Source organism: Schistosoma mansoni, chromosome 3 (genome assembly GCF_000237925.1).
Source record: "Schistosoma mansoni strain Puerto Rico chromosome 3, complete genome".
Classification (NCBI taxonomy): Eukaryota; Metazoa; Platyhelminthes; class Trematoda; order Strigeidida; family Schistosomatidae; genus Schistosoma; species Schistosoma mansoni.
In genome coordinates, this window is record NC_031497.1 from 11,347,202 (window position 1) to 11,353,416 (window position 6,215).

The window sequence follows — 6,215 nt, forward strand, 5'->3', positions numbered from 1 at the left end:
TAACAGATGGAGTGCTAAAAGGGAAATGAGAACTCTATTAGGATATCTAAATTACCTACAATGTCTTCGTTGCTCATTGAATCACGCTGGTAATTTTTAGAATTCGCATAAACTTATGGTTATAGGTGGGAACCCAGTATTTTCATTTGAGTGATCCCAGAGTGAAACAAATCATTAATCTGTTTGTCAGGATATCAGTGGGCAGTCAGTAGTCTTAACTTCACGTTTTTATTGTCGCACCCACTCAACTGTTATAGGAAACATTTTATAATTTGAACTAATCCACCTTTTCACGAAGCTATACACTATTTTAGAATACTTGTGGAAAAAAAACATCTTCGTATTTCAATATGAAAATCCTCACAGTATCTTAGGTATGATAGTTTCGAACCATGAGTCTATTGGAACGATATACACAAACTTTACAGAGATTTGTATCCTGCAACTAACAGGATAGAAATATTTTATAAACCGGTTAATAATACTACAGATAAACTTTCGGAAACACATTGGTGACTTGATTGCAGCATAGATTTTAATAATTCTTAGCATAAGTTTAAGGATAAAGATAAACACACTATTCATGACATTGTTTTTGGTATAAATCGAACATTAGGCTTTTTATTCCCCTTAACTTAAAAGAAGCGATCTGAGTTAGGTTGTAGTGTCGGTTACTATGATAAGCCTGCGTAACGTATTCTGGCTTCTGAATAGGCCAGTTTATTTATTCTTCTTGAGTCACATTTTGACCTTGTTAATTATTCACTTATTAACCCTAACTGTTTTTATATGAGTGTATGTGCGTGTACATCTTATCCTACTCATCACATGCATGTAGCTTATTTTTGTGTGACTATAAATATAGATTAACGCATGAATAAATCGAGTTGACTCACTTGCCTTCTCCACTGCGCATCGTTTCATTTAGCTTCGCTCTCTCTTCTTCGCTACGTCTCTGATTGTCTGTTCTAATCAGCGATTGTACAAAATATGAGTATTCAAAATACATTCTCTTATTGGACACTTAATCCCGATATTCACTAACGCGATTTAAGTCGACAATTTGTATACGAGGATTGACGATATGTATATTTCAATAATATTCATACGATCTAACTAGAGTCAGATTAAGGGCCATTATAAGGTAACACCTTGGTCGAAAACATAGTTTTCATGAAATTTTAGTGTATACTATACGTGAATGGGTGGTAGATTATGTAAGCGTGAAGGAATATCTTTCTTCAAACCAGAGAATCATTAGGAAGACTAATCTAAGAGTCAATCAGTGCAATTAAATGAATAGTCAATCTTTATTGTGTTGTCTTCTATCAGAATATAGTGGTAAGTTTATTATTTTTTTAGATATCAGGCAGAACCATAACTTCTTACGAATCTCATTTCTCGTTGTTAATAAAAATAACCACAACTAAGCTGTTAGATCATTGTTATACATATCAAACCAGATAATACAAAAATTTTGGTTGCTTGTTAAGTAGAAGCAGGAATGCCAGTCAACGAAATTCAGTCAGTCAGCGACAACGTAGGACCAGGCACATATATGCATCGGTCCAGGTTTCCATACCTCGTTAGCACAACAAGATGAACACCGGATTCATAGAAGTAATTAATTTAGTGGTGGTAGTATATAAAGAAAGGTTGTATATAAGGATATAGTATAGGAAGGAAAAAAGTTATGAAGCAATTTTAATCTCAAGGTTCAAGGGAAGATAAAGAGTGTATACACCTACGCCATTGTGATCGATTCTGAGCCATGTCACCTAGAGTCTCCAACCATTGGTTACGATAGTCACGCGGACCCCAACTAGGTAGTCTGCATCTGCCAACATGGCTCAGGCTAGAAGTTAGTGACTTCAAACACTGATGCCATGTTTTGGTTTGGCCGCCCCTAACTCTCTTCCAACCATCCCCAACACTAGTCATCATAGCGCGTCGTGGTAAACGGTGTTCAGGCATACGTAACACATGGCCCAACCATCTCAGTCGATGAAGATTCATCACCTCATCAACTGATTTACCATCATTCCCTAATACCCTGTGTCTAACCTCACTATTACTTACCCGGTGATCCCAGCAGATGCGAGCAATATTTCTAAGGCATCTGTGGTCAAATACTAGTAACTTACGAGTATCTTCTACTCTTAATGGCCACGTTTCGCAGCCGTAAAGTAGAACAGAACGAACTGATGCGCAGTACACTCGTCCCTTAATTGATAGACGGATATCTCGTCTTCGCCATAGGTGACGTAAGTTGGCAAAAGCCAAACGAGCTTTTTGAATCCGTGCTGAGATTTCGTCAGACACCAACCCATTGGGGCTGATCAGACTTCCAAGATAAGTGAAGTTGTCCACGCGTTCGACTACTTCACTCCCTATCCTTAGTTCAGGTGTTGACGCAGGCCAGTCCTGGAGTAACAATTTACATTTGGATGGGGAGAAACGCATCCCAAACATCCTAGCATTATTACTCAGTTCTAACAGAAGACTCTGCATTTTGTCAGTGTCTTCACCAAACAGGACTATGTCATCTGCGTATTCTAAGTCGATAAGTGAACCTCCTGGTAGAAGATCAATTCCTGTAAATTCAGTCGACGAGAGTGTTATTTCCAGCAACAGGTCTATAATGAAGTTAAACAAAAATGGGGATAGTGGACAGCCTTGACGGACACCACTTGAGGTTGTAAAATCATATGACAGTTCGCCATAAGCTCTCACTCGACTGGTAGTGTTCGAGTAAAGAGCCTTCACAAGGTTTATGTACTTCTCAGGTACACCTTTCAATGACAGACACTACCACAGAACCTCTCAGTCTACAGAGTCAAATGCTGCTTTCAAGTCAAGAAAAACTATCATTGTCGGACGCCGATAAGCATGTCTGTGCTCTAAAACTTGAAGAATAGTGATTATGTGGTTGATACAGCCACGACCAGGTCTGAAGCCGGCCTGATTTTCTCGTGTTTGGAGTTCACGAGTCTTAGTTAGGCGCCCGATAATTATTGAGGCTAGTATTTTAGATACTATGTTAGTCAGACTAATCCCTCTATGGTTATCACAGGATGATTTTGACCCCTTTTTATATATTGGGACAATAAGTGATTGTGCCCAGTCGGATGGGATTACGTCCAACTCCCAGATTTTAGCCAGAATATTAGTTAACCTAGTCGCTTAAATTGGGCCACCATACAGACCTCTGGAGCCAATCCATCTGGACCAGCTGCTCTTCCTCGTTTCAGATTAATTATAGCCTTTTGAAATTCAGGTAGGGTCGAGGGGCGTACTTCAATGTTCCATTCAGACTGTTTGGGAATAGTAGGTAGTTGTGCAGTAGCTGAAAGCCAGCTGAACTGCTCCTTAAAGTGTTCCGCCCATCGTTCTAAACGTTTGGGTTGAGAGCAGATAAGGGTTCCGTCTTTTTCCGAGATTGTCTCACTTACACTTGACTTCTTAATTCCGGTTTCTTTTATTAGTCTGAATAGTTGTCTGGTGTTGCCTACAGCCGCTGCCTTTTCCATCTCTTTTGCTTTCGTTGCCCACCACTGCTCACGATCGTTCCTTAGACTTTTAGTCAACCTAGATCTAATTTGTTTACGCTCTTCGTCATGTTCAGAGCCTGATGGGATGAGTTTACGCGAATCCATCAGTGAAATAGACTTAGAAGAAATCCATTGGTTTTTTGGAACCCTATGGTTTAAATAACTAATAGATGTTACTGCTGTTTCCACAACTGTTCGTGTGTCTTTCCAAGCAGCATCTGGGTCAGTCTTGTTTACAGAACTGCCTAGATGTGAACTCAGTTGTTTCTGGAATTTACATTTGGCTTTCTCGTCCTCCAGTTCAATCCTAATGGGTCTTCTTAGTGTACTTTTCCTGCGTCCAGTGAGGCGCAGACAAATGCGCGCTCGTATTAAAGCGTGATCAGAGTCTAAACAAGTATTCCAATACGAGCGACAATCTTCTATCGAGCCTCTCCAACGATGACTGATGACAATATGGTCTATTTGAGTCCATCGTTGGTTTGGTGCAGGTGGTCGCCATGTTAGACGATGTCTCTCCTTATGCTTAAAATTAGTGCTTGCTAAAAATAAACGATTGTCTGAGCATAGTTGCAACAGACGATCACCATTATCTGTTCGCTGAGCCAAGATACTAAAATATCCACCTAAATGTCTTTCTCTTTGGTTTAAGCTGCCTAATTGGGCATTAAAGTCACCCGCTACGACTACTATGTCTGAGCACGCAGCTTTTTGAAGAAGGTCAGAGAGCCTTCTGTAAAAGTCATCTTTCACTTCATCATGGCTGCAGTCAGTGGGAGCGTAGGCAGGGACGACGAAAAGGCAACGACGTGTGTCCCTATCCTTCCGAGTTCTTACGGAGCCATTTAGCCGGACAGCACACAGGCGACTGTTAACGGGGATCCATTCTAGTAGTGCCTGTTCTGCCCTTGTACTTAGTGCTATGCCTACACCTGCAAGTCCGCGAGAATTAGCCAACGGGTCGCCAGATACACGGAGGGTGTATTTCGTTGGCTGTCCATTTTGGCGAGGTGAGGTCAAGTGAATGACCACACTAGGATCCTGTATGCGTGTTTCGGAGACACAGCATACATCAATGGTACGAGATTCTAGGGTTTTAGCTAAGGAGGCCTGTTGACCGATTTGGCATAGGGTACGTACGTTGAAGGCCCCAATGTGTAGTTTGGAGTGAGGTTTTAGTAGACCTGGGACAGCGTTTCGCGTAGTAGAATCGTTGGTCATGGTGACACTTGAGGAGGAAACCGGAAGAGGAAGTTTAGTGTTGAAAGTCAAGGTAGAAGGAATAGTAGGAATTGAAAAAGGAGATTGATTATGAATACGGTGATCTTGAGTGCTGTTAGAGGTATGAGGGCAGTTATCACTTCCCGGTTGCCCACACCGTGGAAGGGTTCTTCTAGGGGTACCTGAAAAGGAAATTGAGTTAGAAGTGGTCTTAATGACCTGAGAGCGTGACCGCAGTGCCCAAGGGACAACTGCTTGAGGTCGGTCACACACGACCTTTTTGTGAAAAGTTTTTGTGTTAGCTCCGTTCTTCAAAGGACCTTACCGCCGGAGACGGATATCCGTGGGATAAGGCGAGGTGTGTATTTTCAGGGTCGACCTTTTCAAACCCCATCCCTCCTTGTGACAAGGCAGCATCGCTGTTATGCTGGTTGTCTGAAGGAAACACCTTACTGCTGTCACACCTCTGTACAGTCAGCAGTACGACTTCGCCTTCGGACCTTGGGTTTGCTGCTTTTAGTCTCACCGCTCTTCAACCGACCTGCCTGGCATGGTAGGACCTTGAGGAACGATTGTTCCAGCCAGTATAGCTCGATTGAATCATCACGATAGGCAAGCCCGACCACCACGTCAAGGTAGCAGCAACGGTCGGGCAACGAAATTAGATCAGGTAATCTGTCTACTACGACGACTGTACATATCGAAGACTAGTGTCCGTGACAGACTTCAAAGGAGAAAATAGAATGTTATACTAAGAAGAAGCTATACTATACTTTTTGTTTATTTATTTCACGATAACCTTCATCCTATAATATGAAACACAAGGAAGAACAAAACTTTCTTTAATAAGCATTATCTACTTAACTAGAAATAAATAAAGTATACTGGATTGATGAGCAAAATTATACAATATATGCACATTTTGTATAGATAAAGTAAATAAAAATACAACTTTCTACATATAAATACAAATACAGTTAAGATAAACAAGAGTAAGCATACCATTCCAAGCAACAACAACAAACAACTCCATTTATGAACATTTTTCCAATAACCATTTTAATAAATCGAAATAGCTGTTGATTTAAAATTATAAATCTCGAAAATTAGAAAATAGAATCAACAGCATTTAAATAAACGAAAGAATAACGTATACAATTGATGGATTCACTGCTATTCCACACATAGTCTCACACACACCTATACGTATACGCATACATACTTGTTCAAACTCAGGAAAAATGAACACTGAAGTGTTACACGTTCAAAAACATCATAATTATTACCCAACCACAAATATAAAATGAGATAAAGCAATGGTTAAAATAAAGAAGCATAATGAATATATTATAATATCTATATCCATAAAATAAGTCTCAATAATAAACGTATTCAATAAATGAAATGATGATTAGAAAAATGAATAACAAAAAAAGGAAACGA